The sequence below is a fragment of the Hyperolius riggenbachi genome, chromosome 12 (assembly GCF_040937935.1).
Source record: "Hyperolius riggenbachi isolate aHypRig1 chromosome 12, aHypRig1.pri, whole genome shotgun sequence".
Lineage (NCBI taxonomy): Eukaryota > Metazoa > Chordata > Amphibia > Anura > Hyperoliidae > Hyperolius > Hyperolius riggenbachi.
The window spans coordinates 219317147-219335075 of record NC_090657.1 but is presented as its reverse complement, the minus strand read 5'-3'; the positions used below and the strand labels follow the sequence as shown (position 1 = coordinate 219335075).

Below are 17929 nucleotides of genomic sequence, written 5' to 3'. Positions count from 1 at the left end.
TTCTGTCATCACACGTCCAAGCAAGGTTTTGCCTAAAAATTTTTGGACCCATGTCCTCCACAATACCAATGTTCCCGTGGGCCCATTGGCACCTCAGGAGTGTTCAGAGAGGATTATTGGCTCAGTGGAATGGGGACAACTTACACCAGATAATAGCAGTAACCCCCCCCTCATGAAAAAGGATCTACGCTGGTGGATGAATGAGTCGAATCTAAGAAAAAGAATCTCAGTCGAGTCGTCCAATAGTAATCAACACAGATGCCAGCACAAGAGGCTGGGGTGCAGTATGCGGTTCATAGTACTGGAAGGAAAAACTTGGCCTCTTTACGAGACACTAGCCTGCAAACAAATTGGAGCTGAGTTTTGTGCTCTTCGTCCCTTTCAGCACCTGATAGTCAACAGACCTATCTTACTGAAAATGGACAACAAGACAGCAGTAGCTTATATCAGGAACCAGGGCGGATCGCACAGTCAATCTCTTATGGAGGAGGAGGAAAAAAAAAAAAAAAAAAAAAAAAACACACACCTTCACACTAGCAATAGCGAAGGTGGAGTCTGTCGGCAATTTATATCCCAGGGTCTTCAAACATTGTCTCGGACTACCTCAGCAGAACCAGGTGTCGAACAACGAGTGGGAATTGGAGGAGAACGCGGTCAGAACAATCTGTGCACATTGGCAACAACCGGAGTTGGACCTGATGGCGGCCAAAGCCAACAGAAAGTGTCAAAGATACTTCAGTAGATATCCAGAAAAGGAGTCAGAGGCATGCGATACCTTGACTGCACAAAGGACTTTCAAAGTTGCATATGTCTTTCCTCCACTTCCCCTCATAATGAGACTTCTCAAGAGATTGAGATCAGAGCTGGTGATCTTGATAGCGATCCTCCCGTGGTGGCCCAAAAGGCCTTGGTTTCCTATTCTCTATCAGATGGTGATGACAAAGCCACTTCCAATTCCAGTCAACAGGCCTCTCCTATCACAAGGCCCAGTGTTACATCCAAACCCCTCTCGCCTAAAAACGGATTGCGCGGAAATTGAGAGGAGGAAGTTGCAAGAGCTAGGCTGCAAAGATGCTGTGATTACCAAGTGCCAGAAAAACAAATTCGACTTATCACAAAATTTGGTACGCTTTTATAGAGTTTGCCACAAAACAGAACTTTGATCCGATGTTTCCCCCAATTCATCAAATCCTAGCTTTTCTACAGTCAGGTCTGGACAAAGGACTAGCCTTTAATTCCATTAAGGTCCAGGTATCGGCAATCTCCATTCTGGTCGTAGATGGGCTTTCAAGCCACTGATTAAAGAGTTCATTGCTGGAGTAATGAGCGTTAGTCCTCCTTCAAAATCTATTTTTCCTAAATGGGACCTGCCTCTAGTCTTATTAGACTATTTAACAGGTTCTCCTTTTGCGCCAATAGAATAGTGCTCGCTGTTGATTAATACTGAAGGTAGTTTTTCTTGTTGCAATTACCTCGGCAAGCAGAATTTTGGAGCTGCAGGCCTTAAGTCACCAAGAGCCTTACCTGACTTTTTACCAGGACAGAGTCCAGATTCGTCCAGTACAGGGATTCCTGCCGAAAGTAAAAATCATACTTACATAGTAATCAAGAGTGGTCTCTTCCTGTATTTAAATGAAGATGACTACTACTTTACATTCCTTGGATGTAGCAAAAAATCCTATATTGACGCCACGTAGGACATCAGGAAGTCAGAGAGACTATTTATAGTCCCAGCAGGCTATCGGAAAGGCGAAGCAGCCTCTTCAAGAACGATAGCCAATTGGTTAACAGAATGCCTACAGAGTAGTGAATAGAGAGCCCCCGAAGGAAATCAGGGCACATTCAACCAGAGGTGTTGCAGCCTCTAGGGCAGCTCGCGCAAACATCTCAGCAGCGAAGATAGGTCAATCATCTAATTGGAGTACCATTAATACTTTCATTAGACATCATCAAGTTGATACCTCTTGTTTAACTTCTGTAGAATTTGGAAGAGCAGTGTTCTCTTCCTATTCCTCTTCTGTTTAAGAATAATGGAGTTCATTAAATGCAAATTTGCTTTTACCTGCTCCAGTTGCCCCCCCTTCTATTTTTTTCCGAGTTAAATCCCGTTGTGCGGACATGGAGGCATTGGGAAAATGGAAAATTGTATACTCACCTAACAGTAATTTTGCTTTCCCGATGCATCCATGGCAGCACAAGGGACCCACCCTATGTTCGGTGAGGTACTAGTTACTATACAGGGATGGGAGGGTCAGTAAGTCTTTTATACTGTAACGATTGTGCAATTATTCCCGTGGTCAGCGCACAGGATGCACGCTGACACTGCGGAAATCCTCCACAAGCGTATAATCTGAGAGAACCCAGCAATGGTGCTATGCACCTGTAGAGGGGAATTCCTGCAGGCAAATGGAGCTGTGGAGTGCAGAGGAACAGATCCTCTGCACAGCCACAGATGCCAGATAGGAATTGTACGAGGGGAAGCGATGCAGGGCAAGATAGCCCTTAAAGAGAGAGCACAGAGACAGGGTGTAGGTGTGTCCACCAATCTAGTCGCCAGAGCGATGATGAATACACAACCGTGAAGACCAGGTGGGAAAGCAATCGCAAGAGATGGCGACTGCTAACAGCGACACAAGACTGAATAAGCACAGAGAAGGAATGTATGCATGTCCACCAATCTAGTCGCCAACCAGCGACGGTGAACACACAACAGCAGAAACAACGTAGGAACGCAATCGCAATAGTGGCGAATGCCAATAGTGACACAAGACAGAGTAAAGATTAAACACAGGAGCAGAGAGAAAGGCACAGCATATCATACAATGAGAAGGTCAACGAAAACAACAAATGCAATACCTAAATGCGGTCTTCGCACGTTAAGCGCAACAGAGAGACAAGCACGCCACCATGACTAACGAATGAACACAAATGAACAAATAGCAGGAACGCTTGCTAAACGGCTGCCTTACCGCAGACAACCGCAAGCGTTTGCTCCAGACAGACGAACGGAAAACAGGAATAGGTCAGATAAGATCCACCGCCCTTCCGCCAGAGCGAGTGCGATTCGGGTTCAGGGATAGGACAGGAAGGATCCACTGCTCTTTCCGCCAGAGCGAGTGTGAACCAAGTAGAGAAACAAAGCTAGCAGAATCCACTGCTCTTTTCCACCAGAGCAAGAGTGATCCGAGTACAGGAATAGGCCTAGCAGGATCCACTGCTCTTTCCGCCAGAGCGAGTGCAATCGCAAGGACAAGACAAGACAGGCAATAAACCTGACTGCCCTAGAAGGATTGCGTAGTGAAGTCCCCAGGAATTACTCTAAGATAATCTTTAGCAAACAATAGCAAGGCTGACACTCAAGGAGTGTTTTAGTGGTAACAAACCATCATGACCAGCAAAGGACTGTGGGATCACATGGTATTTATGCTGCAAGCCTTCAAAGGAGGCGGCTAGATAATTTGCATGACAAATGTATGCAAATTCCACAGCAGCAGAGCAGGTCTGAAACTTGCAAAGTGAAGACAGGTCTCTCTTCCAGAGACCCGCAGACCACAGACTTAAGGAATGGTCAAACAGCTGCCTGCCTGTGCAGCCAGCTGAGCGGATCATTACATATACATAATTGTGATGTGGGGTATTGGGGTGGGGCCAATACCCGTTGTGCTGCCATGGATGCATCGGGAAAGGAAAATTACCGTTAGGTGAGTATACAACTTTCCGTTATATAGCTGCCCTGGTGTTTAGAGTCACCCCCCCAAACATATAGCTAGATTCACAGGTGTTAAGTAGGTCCCCTCTGTCCTGTGCTCCCCCAGTATATTTGCAGAGTATATGGGCAGTGGTGGCAAGGCTTCTCACCTCAAGGTGTGCCAATGATTTGCTTTTACCCTCTCACTACTGCCCAGCATCTCGATCTCACAACGCAGGAGGAGAAGCAGGTGCTAGAGCAAGGAGTTGCAAGTTGACCTGAAATGCAATTAAGCTTTACTTACCTGGGGCATCTTCGAGCCCCTAGCAGTCATTTGTGCCCCTCGCCACAGCTCCGGTCCTCTCCTGGGTCCCACTGCCAGCCTCTAAAGGGTCATCAACCCGGCCGATTCACCATTTTCTGTGCAAGCCAACGTACTCATGTCACCAGGTGCATAGGGCGCCTGTGCAAAAGACACCGACCCTTTAGAGCCTGCCAGGAGGACCCAGAGAAGACTAGAGGTTTAGCGAGGGACACAAATGACTTCTAGGGGCTCAAAGAAGCCCCAGGTAAGTTAAGTGATTTGCAAGGTGTGGAGAGAAGACGAGGGGGAGAAAAAAAAAAAAAAAAAAAAAAAGCTTTAGAGGACAAACCACATTGAGAGAAGTAATTTTAAAATGATCCACAAAAAAAACAACGCGTTTCACAGGTACTGGACCGCTTCCTCAGTCAGCAGCAGTCGCAAGTATGGGCGCCTCTTTTTTAAAAATAGATTGGTTCCTCCTACACACCTTTTTAGCTATAGTCCAACCATTCGGGGTAGTATCTGAGTCCAACTACCTAAGGAGAGCGACCAACCAGCACCTGCCTAGCGGATCTGGGATACCGAAAAGGAACGCTTAATTCCCTATAAGCTCTGTCTGGAGTGCAGCCGACCCTTCTGAGTATAATTTACTAATCTACTTCATCTAACGATACTGCACCAATGGGCTCCTGGTCTCATTTCAGAACCATGGAGGTCGCATTCACAACCACCATGAAAACAAAAAAACCCTGCAGGCTTATGGGATTGTATAAACAGGAAGTGTAGTAAACTCAGGTCTTTCTTTGTTAAATAGTTTTCTTTGATGTACAAGCATTTTGTCAGCAAACAAAACAAGGCACACAAGTGGGGGACTAGCTGCTTCCATAGCAGCGTAACACTAACACCACATCCATCCTGAAGTGAGGGGGATATGGAGGCTGCCTCATTTCTTTACAAGAGACTCTTACTTCAAGAAGGTCCCCTCGGGGGTACTTACCTCGGGAGGGTGAAGCCTCTGGATCGTATCGAGGCTTCCCCGTCCTCCATCCCACAGTGGCTGCGCTGGGCCCCAGAAACCACAGCAGACAAGAAAAAAAAGTTGTCTGTGGTACAGTAGTGCCTGCAATATTTACCTTTCCCTGCAGAGGTGCAGTAGTGGCTCTGCTCGGGATCAGGTGGAAATAGCCCATCCCAGTCAGGTCCACTCTACTGCGCAGGCGAATTGTACCTGCGCAGTAGAGCGGATTAAACCAAGAGCTGCCATTTCCGTCTGACCCTGAGCAGAGAGCAGCTACTGCACCTGCGCCGGGAAAGGTAAATATTTACATGGCTGCCGTTCGGGTAGCACTAGCACTGCCACCGTGGGACAGGACGATGAGGGAGGCCTCAATAGGATGCAGAGGCTGCGCCCTACCGGAAGTACCCCTGAGGGGACTTTTTAAAGTTACAGGCCCTTTTTAAACAAGGCACATTCCCTGGCTGCCCCTGCTGATCCTCCAACTCACACGATGGGAATACACAATGGGCTTGATTCACAAAGCGGTGCTAACTGTTAGCACGCCTGTGACAATCCCCTTAGCACGTCTAAACGAGCTTTTCGCACACAAAAAAAAAAAAAAAAAAAACCTTTACGCGCGCACTTCACAGAGCGCTCCGCGCGAAGTGCCCATTAATGGGACTTAGCGCGCGCATAGTCCAATGCGCGCAGTACTTAGCGCACGATCTGATTGAGAAATCAGGTGCTAACCTACTTAGCACTCTGGTTAGCACGTCTAAAGACTTTAGACGTGCTAAGTAGGATAGCACCACTTTGTGAATCAAGCCCAGGGAGTTTATTCAGCAGATTTACTGGACAGTCTTTTCTCTGGAGGACTTCAGTTCACTTCTATGAATAAAATTGTTCAGAAAAAAAACGGTCAAAATCAGATCAGACCTGTTGGAAATTATTGAGCCATCTGTCGAAAAAAAAAAACAACTCAAAGGGCTGGTGCACACCAAAACCCGCTAGCAGATCCGCAAAACGCTAGCAGATTTTGAAACGCTTTTTCTTCTTTTTCTGCAGCGTTTCAGCTAGCGTTTTGCGGTTTTGTGTAGCGGTTTTGGTATAGTAGATTTCATGTATTGTTACAGTAAAGCTGTTACTGAACAGCTACTGTAACAAAAAACGCCTGGCAAACCGCTCTGAAGTGCCGTTTTTCAGAGCGGTTTGAGTTTTTCCTATACTTAACATTGAGGCAGAAACGCATCCGCAATCCAAAATCTGCAGCAGCCCGGGAGTATGCGTTTCTGCAAAACACCTCCCGCTCTGGTGTGCACCAGCCCATTGAAATACATTACCCTAGCGGATCCGCACCCGCAAGCGGATCGCAAACTGCAGCCGAACCGCTCTGGTGTGCACTAGGCCAAACTCACTATTCCCCACATCACTGTTAGCCAGGTATACTTGCCTGGGGCTTTGTCCAGCCCCCTGTAGTTTGTCTGCTCCCTGGCCACCCTCCTGGTCCCCTCCATCGCACCGCTTCAAGTCACATAACAGAGGTAAGAAGGGGGCAGGAGACACCTGGCACGCGGTGCCCCTACCAACACATACTTGCAATAGGATTTTACTTTGTAGGATAGAAGAGATAACATTGTTTCAACTCTTGCCATTTCTGGTACTGCAGATGCAATTGCACTTTGTGCCTTTAAATTTGCAGACAGACTTTCCCTGCAGACCATTTGTTGCCCTTACCCATCACATTCCCTTGTGTTAGTTTCTAACATGCAGGCAACAAACATGCAGTGTAGTCAGAACATCTCATCTGCATACTAGTGTATCAGTTGTAACAAAGATTATGATGTTGCTCATCTTTTACCACAGTGAGGGAGTTCTGAGTTCAGGTCCACAGCGCTACACTTCAGAGCTCATGCAGGATAAAGCTCAACACACCATGCAATCTTGGTTGTACAGATTTACCAAATCTATGTAGTATAAGGGCCAACAGATTGAAAATACCTTAATTGATTGGATAAGCTCTTATACTACATGAAAGTGGTAAGATTGAACAACCAAGATTGTATGGTGTGTGTTGAGCCTTAAAGAGACACTGAAGTGAAAAAAAAATTATGATATTATGATTTATATGTGTAGTACAGCTAAGAAATAAAACATTAAGATCAGATACATCAGTCTAATTGTTTCCAGTACAGGAAGAGTTAAGAAACTCCAGTTATCTCTATGCAAAAAAGCCATTAATTTCTACGACTTTCAAAAGTCGTGGAGAGGGCTGTCTTCTGACTTTTATTATTTCAACTGTTTACTTTTTCCCTGCCAGAGGAGAGGTCATTACTTCACAGACTGCTCTGAAAGACTCATTTTGAATGCTGAGTGTTGTGTAATCTGCACATATTATAGAATGATACAATGTTAGAAAAAACACTATATACCTGAAAATAAAAGTATGAGAATATTTTCTTTGCTGCTAATCTTCTAGTAATTATTCACAGTACACAACCAATTCATTATATCATTTTTTTTTTCGCTTCAGTGTCTCTTTAAGGTGCATACACACATCAGACCATAGTCTTTTGAAAATGAAAGATCAGACCAATTTTACCCCCTTCCATGTAGTATGAGAGCACATACCTTAAGGGCCCATTTCCACTTGTGCGGTGCGAATCGCCGTGGTAAAAATTCGCATGCGGGTGTATGTGAATTTTTATGCGTATTTGCATGGACGACGATGTATGCGAATTTCACCATGGCAGTGCTGGTGTGCTTTTCCATTGTTTCTATGCGAATTTGCATGAAGATTTGCATACCCAAACCTCATGCGAATTTCCTATTAAATACATTGTATGCGATTCGCATAGCGGTATGCGAATTCTGATGGCTCTGCCATGCGAATTTTTTCTGCACAGAAAAACGCAAAGGAATCCTGACAAGTGGAAACAGTCCCATTCACTTGTATTGCTATGTGAATTTGCATGCGGAAAAACGCATGCGAATTCGCGATAGTGGAAATGGACCCTCACAGTCTTTTCTATGGAGCTGAACTCCCCATCAGAAAAAAAAAAAATCTTTGCAAGATGCTGCACACACAGATGCTGTACAGACACAAAAGATCATTATCTGCAAAAGATCTGTTCCTGCCAAAGATCCGTTCCTGCAAATTGCATTCATAGTCTATGAGATCTGCAGATCCTCATACACACCTTGTTTAACTGACAATCATCTGCAGATCTGAAGATCCAACCTGGTGGATCTGATCTACAGATAATTGTCTGTTAAACAAGGTGTGTATGAGGATCTGCAGATCTCATAGACTATGAATGCAATTTGCAGGAATGGATTTTTGGCAGGAACAGATCTTTTGCAGATACTGATCTTTTGTGTCTGTACAGCATCTGTGTGTGCAGCATCTTGCAAAGATTTCTGTCTGATGGGGAGTTCAGCTCCATAGGATAGACTGTGTAGAGTATCGCTCTCATACTACATGGAAGGGGGTAAAATTGGTCTGTGATCTTTCATTTTCCAAAGACTATGGTCTTGCCTTAGATGCCTGCAGCTTGAAAACTGACCAAATGATTGGAACCAATGAAATCCAACCTTGGTTCCAATCTGGAACAATGCAGAATCATTAGCATCTCACGTGCCATCCCTGCTGCTTACCCTGCTCAAAGCGTCAGGCCACGGGAGGGAGGAAACATTCAGTAACTTGGGTAGAACAGCTTCAAGCAGAGCCAGGACAAGGTCCTCCATTAGACAAGGTTCTTTATTATTATAGCGCTGACATCTTCCGCAGCGCTGTACAGAGTATACTGTCTTGTCACTAACTGTCCCTTTAGGGAGGCGCCTTATTTGTGGCTACAAGCACTATTAGGCACTGCTATTTGGCCCGAAGAAGTGGCTATGCACTCACGAAACGCGTTGCCAGTGCAATAGAACTCTATTAATACGTGAATTTGTCTTCATTGATGGAAGCCACCTCACTTTTTTCATTTTATTTGTTTTAAAGCATTTTCTCTTCTCTGGGCGCCTCTTTCCCCTTTATCCTGTCCCTCAGGGGCTCACAATCTAATCCAAAGTCATAGGTCTATATTGTGTAGTATAGGTGTGTGTCTAGGGCCAATTAACTTATCGGTAGGTTTTTTGGATATGGGAGGAAACAGAGTACCCAGAGGAAACTCACACAGACACGGGGAGAACGTACAAACTACTTGCAGTTAGGGCCCTGGCTGGGATTCAAACAGAGGACCCAGCACTGCAAGGCAAGAGCACTAACCACTACGTAACGTGCTGCGATGAGATAGAGATACATCGCTGCCTCTATCGCCGGTACCGGGTCCCGTCACTTCCGCCGGACACAACCAGTCTTCCGCATGCACAGGGGCTCCCTCTGGCTCTGTATGCATGCGCAGTACGGAGGGAGCGCACTGCGCTTGCGTCGACTGGCCCAAATGACGGGACCCGGTACCGGCAGACAGAGGCAGCGGAGAAAGGCGGCGTGGGAGCGATCCAGGCTTATGGAGCTGGAGGAAGCCCCAGGTATGTATAAATCTATTTCTTAATCTCTGGTTCTCTTTAAAGGGAACCTAAATTGAGAGGGCCGTGGAGGTTTCCTTTTAAACAATACCAGTTGCATGGCAGTCCTGCTGATCTCTTTGGTTGCAGCAGTGGCTGAATCACACACCTGAAACAAGCATGCAGCTAATCGAGTCTGACTTCACTCAGAGCATCTGAGCTGCATGCTTGTTGAGGGGCTGTGGCTAAAGTATTAGAGACACAGGATCAGCAGGAAAGAGTCAGGCAACTGGTATTTTAAAAGGACAAATTCGTATCCTTCGAAGGTAAGGTTCCCTTTAAAATGGGAAATGCGAAGGAGGATCTTTTTTTTTTACTGTAGAAATATCACTAAAATCAAAACGTGGACAGTGCAATGCATAGGTTATGCAAGTAGAGCAAGTATTATTTACTTATATATGTGGTTGTTTTTTTTTCTGAGATAGTATGGCTGACAGCTCTTCAAAGCCAACATTCCCTTGTCCAACACTTACCTTTAAAAAAGGAGTACTGTAACAAAACAAAAAACAAAACCTTATCCAGGGCTTCTAATGGTCTCCCACAGACATCTTGTGCCCACGCTGCCACTCACCGATGCTCCAGTCCCCGCTTCACTTAAAGGGAAGGTTCAGGGAACTCTTGAAAAAAATAAAAATCCCTATCCACTTACCTGGGGCTTCCTCCAGCCCGCGGCAGTCAGGAGGTGCCCTCGCCGCCGCTCCAGAGGCTTCCGGTCGTCTTCGGTGGCCGACCCGACCTGGCCAGGCCGGCTGCCAGGTCGGGCTCTTCTGCGCTCCATGGCCGGGCTCTTCTGCGTCCCACGCGGGCGCGCTGACGTCATCGGACGTCCTCCGGGCTGTACTGCGCAGGCGCAGAACTACTGCGCCTGCGCAGTACAGCCCGGAGGACGTCCGATGACGTCAGCGCGCCCGAGTGGGACGCAGAAGAGCCCGACCTGGCAGCCGGCCTGGCCAGGTCGGCCACCGAAGACGACCGGAAGCCTCTGGAGCGGCGGCGAGGGCACCTCCTGACTGCCGCGGGCTGGAGGAAGCCCCAGGTAAGTGGATAGGGATTTTTATTTTTTTCAAGAGTTTCCTGAACCTTCCCTTTAAGCAATTTCCTACTTTAAAGTCGGAAAACCACTGTGCCTGCGTGGCCGTGCCCTCGCTTCTGCGGATGTCACCGGGAGTGTATTGCGCAGGCCCAGCATGGTCTGCGTAGTACGCTCCTGGTGACGTCAGAGAAGACGCAGCCGCGCAGGTGCAGTGGTTTTCCCGACTCTGAAGTCGGAAATTGCAGAAGTGAACCAGAGCATCGGTGAGTGGCTACACGGGAACAGGACGTCTGCGGGGGACCATTAGAAGCCCTGGGTACGTTCAAGTCTGTCTCCCCCTACAGTAGTCCTTTAACAACAACGCTCTAACCTTACAATATAGAGCAAATTATAACTAGCCATTCCCAACCACTTATGGAGGACAGAGGGTTAAGCTAAAGCTTCAGCTCTAGTGGCAGAATCATGCCAGCTTGTGCCTAGTTGTCAGTTATTGCAATGAATCATTCCATACTGTGCCTCTCCCCCTTATAATACGCTACTGAGTTACAAGAAGTGCCTGTTTTACATCCATTGTCGTGTTCTGAAGGAGGAGTCTGTTCTGCCAGGTAGAACGCAGCTGCTGCTCGACACTAACCAATCTGTCTCTTTGCCCATCCTCTGACTCCTTCAGATTGATGGGCCAGAATTAAATTCTGCACCAGATAAGAGCTTGTTGGCAGTGTTCCCGTTGCCATGCTCCCCTCCATGCATGAGCCCAGCCGCCCTGTGCATGCGCAAGTATGGTCCAAGATGCTCACGCATGCGCAGTATAGCTGCACTTCTACACAGACAGGTGTATGGCTATGAGGAAGAGCAGCGCTGGTGTAAGGACATGGGGAAGCCACTGGGTATGGAGGCAGGCTTTCCACTACTACAGGTTTGCTTGAATGCTACTGGAAGTGCCCAAAGTTGAAGCCACTGGCAAAAAGCTATGGGAGCTAATCGGATAATAATTTGCAGCACTTTACACAATCAAGTCACTGACTGTCCTCAGAGGAGCTCACAATCTATACCTACCATAGCCGAACGTACTATATTATTATTATTATTATTATTATTATTCACTGACATCTTTCACAGCGCTGTACAGAGTACATAGTCATGATGTCACTGACTGTCCTCAGAGCAGCTCACAGTCTAAATCCTACCATAGTCTAATGCCCTACCATATTATTATGTATTTATATAGCACTGGCATCTCCTACAGCACATTACAGAGTACAGTCATGTCACTGTGACTGTCCTTGCAGGAGCTCACAGTCTAATCTACCATAGTCAAAGTCAGATATCCCTACTATAAATCTAAACTACCTGTGGTGTTTATAACCAAACTTTTGATACTTATCTCAGGATAGGGAAGTCTCTGGATCCTCCTATGCGAGGCCATTCCACTTTCGTGACCCCCGAAGCTTGTGGGCGCACTACGCATGTGCACAATCAGGCTTTGGCGGAAAGAGATGAGCCCGATTGGGTCCAAGCTGTTATGCATGCGTAGTGGTGTAACTAAGGAGCTGGGGGGGGGGGGATGTACCTGGGGCTTCTTGCAGCGCTCTAGAGTCATCCCATCCTTCCGAGACCCTCCAGCCAGCAGCAGCGGCCCCCCCCCCCCTCAAAGCTGGCCGGGCCACGCGCCTCCTTACCACAGCACCATACAAGGCATGCGTCCAGAGCATGTGCAGTACAAGAAACTCACTACTACGCATGCGCAGAACATCAGGGTGCGCATGGCTCAAGGCCACACATGCGCAGTACATACCTCCCAACTTTGAGATGAGAAAAAAGGGACACTTAAGTCACGCCCATACCACAACCCTGGTCACACATACCATACAGATTTCATAAGGAAATGTTGCTTTATAATTCAAACTACACTGCTCCTTTCTATCCTGGTTCATTTTCCTTCCTATTAACATTTTAAAATGAGTAATATATCAATTTAAAGGATGGGAATAAAGTTGAGTCAAATACATTTTTGGGATAGCGATAGACACATATAGAAAGTGGGACCAAGTCCTGAAAGAGGGACAAATGAGGAGTAAAGAGGGACAGGGCTCCCAAAGAGGGACAGTTGGGAGCTATGGCAGTAGCTGTGACCGGCCAGCTTTCAGGGGGTTGCTGCTGCTTGCTGGATGGTCTCGGATGGACAGCGTGGGCACTGGATGACTCCAAGGTAAGTTAAACTGATCAGTATCAGCCTGTGGGAGGAAACTGGAGTGTCCAGAGGAACCACACACACACCAAACAAGAGAATATACAAACTCCATGCAGAGCGGGTCCAGGCTAAGGTCCAAACATAGGGCCCAGCACTCTCAACAGATCGACCTAGATTTTCCACCCTGCCAGATCGATTGAAATCGGCCGCAAATCTCTAGAATCAATCAATTGATGGCTGAAATCGACCAGTGTATGGGCCCCTTAAAATGCACGAGTGCCCTCCACTATACCACTGTGCTGACATGTTTGATTTGAAGAAATCAAGTACTTCTCCTTTAAATGAGCAGGCTAAGTAACTCCACAAGTGGATAATACTAAAAATTAGACAACAAAATACACCAAACTTGTAAACTCACAGCTTTGAGCACTAATAAAGAAAGGGGGACTTAGCAGGCACAATGAATGCAACACTTCCAGTGAGAAAGTCCCTGAAATACAATGCAAAACACCAAAATACAACCATCTACAGAGCAAATAAAACAAAAAGTACCGTATATACTGCAGATCAGTGTGCTCCAAAGTGCAATGAGCTGGCTGGCAAGTCTCCTAGGGCAGGTCTTCCAGTGATAATGGTTGTCCAGGGCAGGAATAGCACCACAGATGGGCAGGTGCTCTTCAAAGATGTCCTTCCAAAGCTGAAGTTGCACAAGTTTAACAACAAAAAGAATCCACTTAGCTTGAAAGTCCCATAGGAGCAGCTGTGAGGTTGGTGGAGATGCAGCGACTGCCAGGGGTCTAGGTGAGCCCACCACTGCACAGCCAGCTTATGAATGAAGCTACCTTTGAAGGACAGAGTGCAGTGGGAGGGAAGGAGATCTCATAAAGGGCAGGCTTGTCGGATTCCCCCCTCTCTCATGCTTTGATGATGTAGGGCAATGCTAGGAGCAGGCAGCCTGCAGTTAGTGCAATGCTAGGGGCAGGCAGCCTGAAGTTAGGCAATGCTTATTCACAGACAACCACAGTGCGATCCTCAGCTGCAGATCTTCAGATTTGGGACTTAAAAACTTGCCTTATAAAGGAGGAGGAGGGGGATTTAAATTAACCCCTTTCAGGGACCTCCCCCCTCCCGCAGGGATGGCCGCTTCCTCATTCATCAGGGCGAAGTCACTTAGGGGTCTTTTGCGGGCAAAATTGGGAAGTAATTTGAGAGCCGCTGCAAAAACAAACAAAAAACAACAACAAAAAGTTTCAAAGGGCTGAAGAAACTCCTGCAGTGCAGATTAGATCAGCGAGTCCCACATCCGTCCCAGCAGAGATTCCCATCAGGGGAGGAGGAGAGCTGGGAGAATCCTGGAGCAACATAGAGGGGGACACACAGTACTGCTGGGCTGAACCAGGGGGAAGGGGGGGGGGGGGGCATGGGGTATCATCACTGCTGGGCTGAACCAGGGGGAGGGGCATGGGGTATCATCACTGCTGGGCTGAACCAGGGGGGGGGGGGCATGGGGTATCATCACTGCTGGGCTGAACCAGGGGGAGGGGGGGAATGGGGTATCATCATTGCTGGGCTGATCCTGGGGGAGGGGTCATGGGGTATCATCACTGCTGGGCTGAACCAGGGGGAGGGGGGAATGGGGTATCATCACTGCTGGGCTAAACCTGGGGGAGGGGTCATGGGGTATCATCACTGCTGGGCTGAACCAGGGGGAGGGGGGAATGGGGTATCATCACTGCTGGGCTGAACCAGGGGGAGGAGGGGCATGGGGTATCATCACTGCTGGGCTGAACCACGGGGAGGGGAGGCATGGGTTATCATCACTGCTGGGCTGATCCAGGGGGAGGAGGGGCATGGGTTATCATCACTGCTGGGCTGATCCAGGGGGAGGGGGGGCATGGGGTATCATCACTGCTGGGCTAATCCAGGGGGAGGAGGGGCATGGGTTATCATCACTGCTGGGCTGATCCAGGGGGAGGCATGGGGTATCATCACTGCTGGGCTGAACCAGGGGGAGGGGGGGCATGGGGTATCATCACTGCTGAGCTGAATCTGGGGGAGAGTGGCGTGGGGTATCATCACTGCTGGGCTCAACCAGGAGGATGGGACGGGGCATGGGGTATCCTCACTGCTGGGCTGAACCAGGGGGAGGGAAGCATGGGGTATCATCACTGCTGGGCTGAACCACAGGGAGAGGTCATGGGGTATCAAATCACTGCTGGGCTTAACCTGGGGGAGGGGTCATGGGGTATCATCACTGCTGGGCTAAACCTAGGGGAGGGGTCATGGGGTATCATCACTGCTGGGCTGAACCTGGGGGAGGGGTCATGGGGTATCATCACTGCTGGGCTGAACGTGGAGGAGGGGTCATGGGGTATCATCACTGCTGGGCTGAACCAGGAGGAGGGGCATGGGGTATCATCCAGAGAGAGAAGGGGGGAATTGTCCAGATAGAGGAGCAGAATGGCCATCAACCAATGGGGGCATCATCCAGGAAGGGGGGCAGATTTACTCACCTAACCATAGATCGGGGAACCTCACAGCGACGCCTTCAGACAAATGAGGCTCCCCAATCCAACTTCCTGCCTGCGGGAACATGCAATGGCACACGACGGGCATGAATGAGAGTTCAAATGATCGCGGGAGTCATCTGAGATCTTAAAGGATACCCGAAGTGACATGTGACATGATGAGATAGACTTGTGTATGTACAGTGCCTAGCACACAAATAACTATGCTGTGTTCCTTTTTTTCTTTCTCTACCCTCACTGATATGAAATTCCAACTATAAAACACTTTCCTAGCAGAAAATGGCTTCTGAAAGCAAGAAAGAGATAAAAAGGAAAATTTCTTATCAGTGAGGGTCACTGTAGTCACTTCCTGTCTGAGTCAGGACTGAGTCAGCCACTTACATACCTGATATTTAATTCTTTCAGACAGAGAAAGAAAAAAAGGAACACAGCATAGTTATTTGTGTGCTAGGCACTGTACATACACATGTCTATCTCATCATGTCACATGTCACATCGGGTATCCTTTAAAGATCCGATCTATCGTGACGATCTTTGTCGCCGCGCATTGCAAAGCGTCTTTCGCCTAATCATTCTCTTGTACGCACCTCTCGAGATCGTGGAAACGATTGCTGATTGCTCAAAAAAATCTCTGGTTTCCCAATGTACTAGCCTACGAGTCAAACCAGCCTACGAGAATATGTAAAAGAAGTTAGGTTAGTGGTGTCCCAACACTGGAGCACCGGTCGTCAGCAGAATCACGAGGTGGGTACGAATCTTAAAGTGAACCAGAGACGAAGCACCCTCATGTATTTTACCATATATATCAGTGGGAACATTAGAGAAAATACCTACCTTGCTTTCTGTTTCATTCTTCTCTGCTAAATCTGCCTGTTATCAGCCCTGATAAAATCCCCAACTGAGCATTCAGTCTGGCTTCGCTCAGGAATCATTATAGCTGAGTCAGTCTTCTCTGATGTCTTTTCAAGCCCAAGCCCGCCCCCCTCTGGCTCTGCTATAATGACTCAGCAACAATGATTCCTGAGCAAAGACAGACTGAATGCTCAGTCAGGGATTTTATCAGGGCTGATAACAAGCAGGCTGAGCAGTGAAGGATGAAACAGAAAGCAAGGTAGGTGTTTTCTCTAATGTTCCCACCGATATATATGGTAAAATACATGAGGGTGCTTCATCTCTGGTTCACTTTAAAGTTGGATTGCGGAAGATGTTGGCACTATATAAATACTAAACAATAATAATAGCTGTAACGGGGGGCCTGGCGGTGAACTGAGAGAGGACTGGGAAGGCTGTAAGGGGTCCCTTTAAGCTTCTTGCTGGCTCTCCCGAGGTCTGACGTCTGGCACTTAGCTCCGCCCCCTAGCACAATGAGTCATCGGCGCTTCTCTAATAAGAGATAGAGAAGCACCTACTGTATGGCCTCTTGTGCCAGGGGGCGAGGCTACACCCCAGACGTAATCTTGTAGGAACCGGTAAGTATTTTAGAGACTGTTTACACAGGAAACCGGGGGGAGTAGCACAGACCCAGGGGCGGAGCTACCATGAACCCACTGGAATCACATGATTCAGACATCAAAATCTAGGAGTCTGTGTTTGGACAAACAGTTTGGGACACCTGGCACCTGCCTCCTCTCCTCTTTCCTGCCCGCCATCCTGGCAAACGCACTACCCTCCTCATCCACACATCCCCATCCTCATTTGACCGGTGGCACCTGCTGCCCTTCCCTATGACAGTGTTTCTCAACATTTTATTGGTATGTACCCCTTTTAAAACCCTGTACTCATCAAGTACCCCCTAGCATAGTAAACATTATCACAAGTACCCCTTGACAAATATATATTTAATTGTAGTACATGATAATTGGTTCTAAACATTTTCTAAGCATTTACGATTGCTTTTTATTAGCTAAAATACTAATTTGGTGTTGTTTAAAGAAGATTTGGCATGTTCTAAAACCCTAAATTTGTTATTCTTGGTTAAGTATATCAAGCCCGAGTACCCCCTGGAACCATCAGAAGTACCCCCTGGGGTACGCGTACCACACGTTGAGAACCTATGCCCTATGACATCATCCCATGCCACTTGATCAGTAGCAGTGACATCTGATAGGTTACTGCTACTGATAGAGTGCAGTGATTGGCCCAATGACAGTGCTGTGTGGTCTTGCCCGCGAGACCATCGGCACCAGTTAGCAAAACGATCATCAGGCGGCTGTGACTGGCCGTTCTGGTGCCAGTACCCCCACCCCCCCACCCCACCCCCCTCCTGATTGGTCACGTGCCAAAGCTTTCCCTTGGACTTGCCACGGTGATCTCTTGCCGGTCAAGATCTCTCACTGGCGCATCCTCCAAAGTTTGCTTCAGGCAGAAGAAAGTCTAGAACCAGCCCTGCTGGTGCACGGCTGTTTTTGGATATCCTACCATGCACAGGTCCATGAAAATGTAGCTGATGGACTGTCACTGAGACATTACGCAGCAGAAATGGAATGACCAGGTACTTAAAATGACCAAACCTTCTACAAAAGGCCGTCTTCCATTTATCCCCTTCCTGAATTCTTAGAAGATTGTAGACCCCATGGAGGTTCATCTTAGTAAAGATCTTAGCAGTTCTTAATTGCTGGAAAA

The 17929-nt window shown here is 47.6% G+C and overlaps 1 protein-coding gene across 1 annotated transcript in view; it reads right to left on the bottom strand.

Moving 5' to 3' along the window:
* The window catches only part of NOTUM (notum, palmitoleoyl-protein carboxylesterase), a 92809-nt gene extending 79128 nt beyond the window's left edge, over positions 1-13681 (bottom strand). The window contains exon 1 of the mRNA XM_068264400.1: positions 13332-13681. The gene's annotated coding sequence lies outside the window, so the exon portion shown is untranslated. The remainder of the gene's footprint in view (positions 1-13331) is intronic.
* Positions 13682-17929: the final 4248 nt, after the last annotated feature.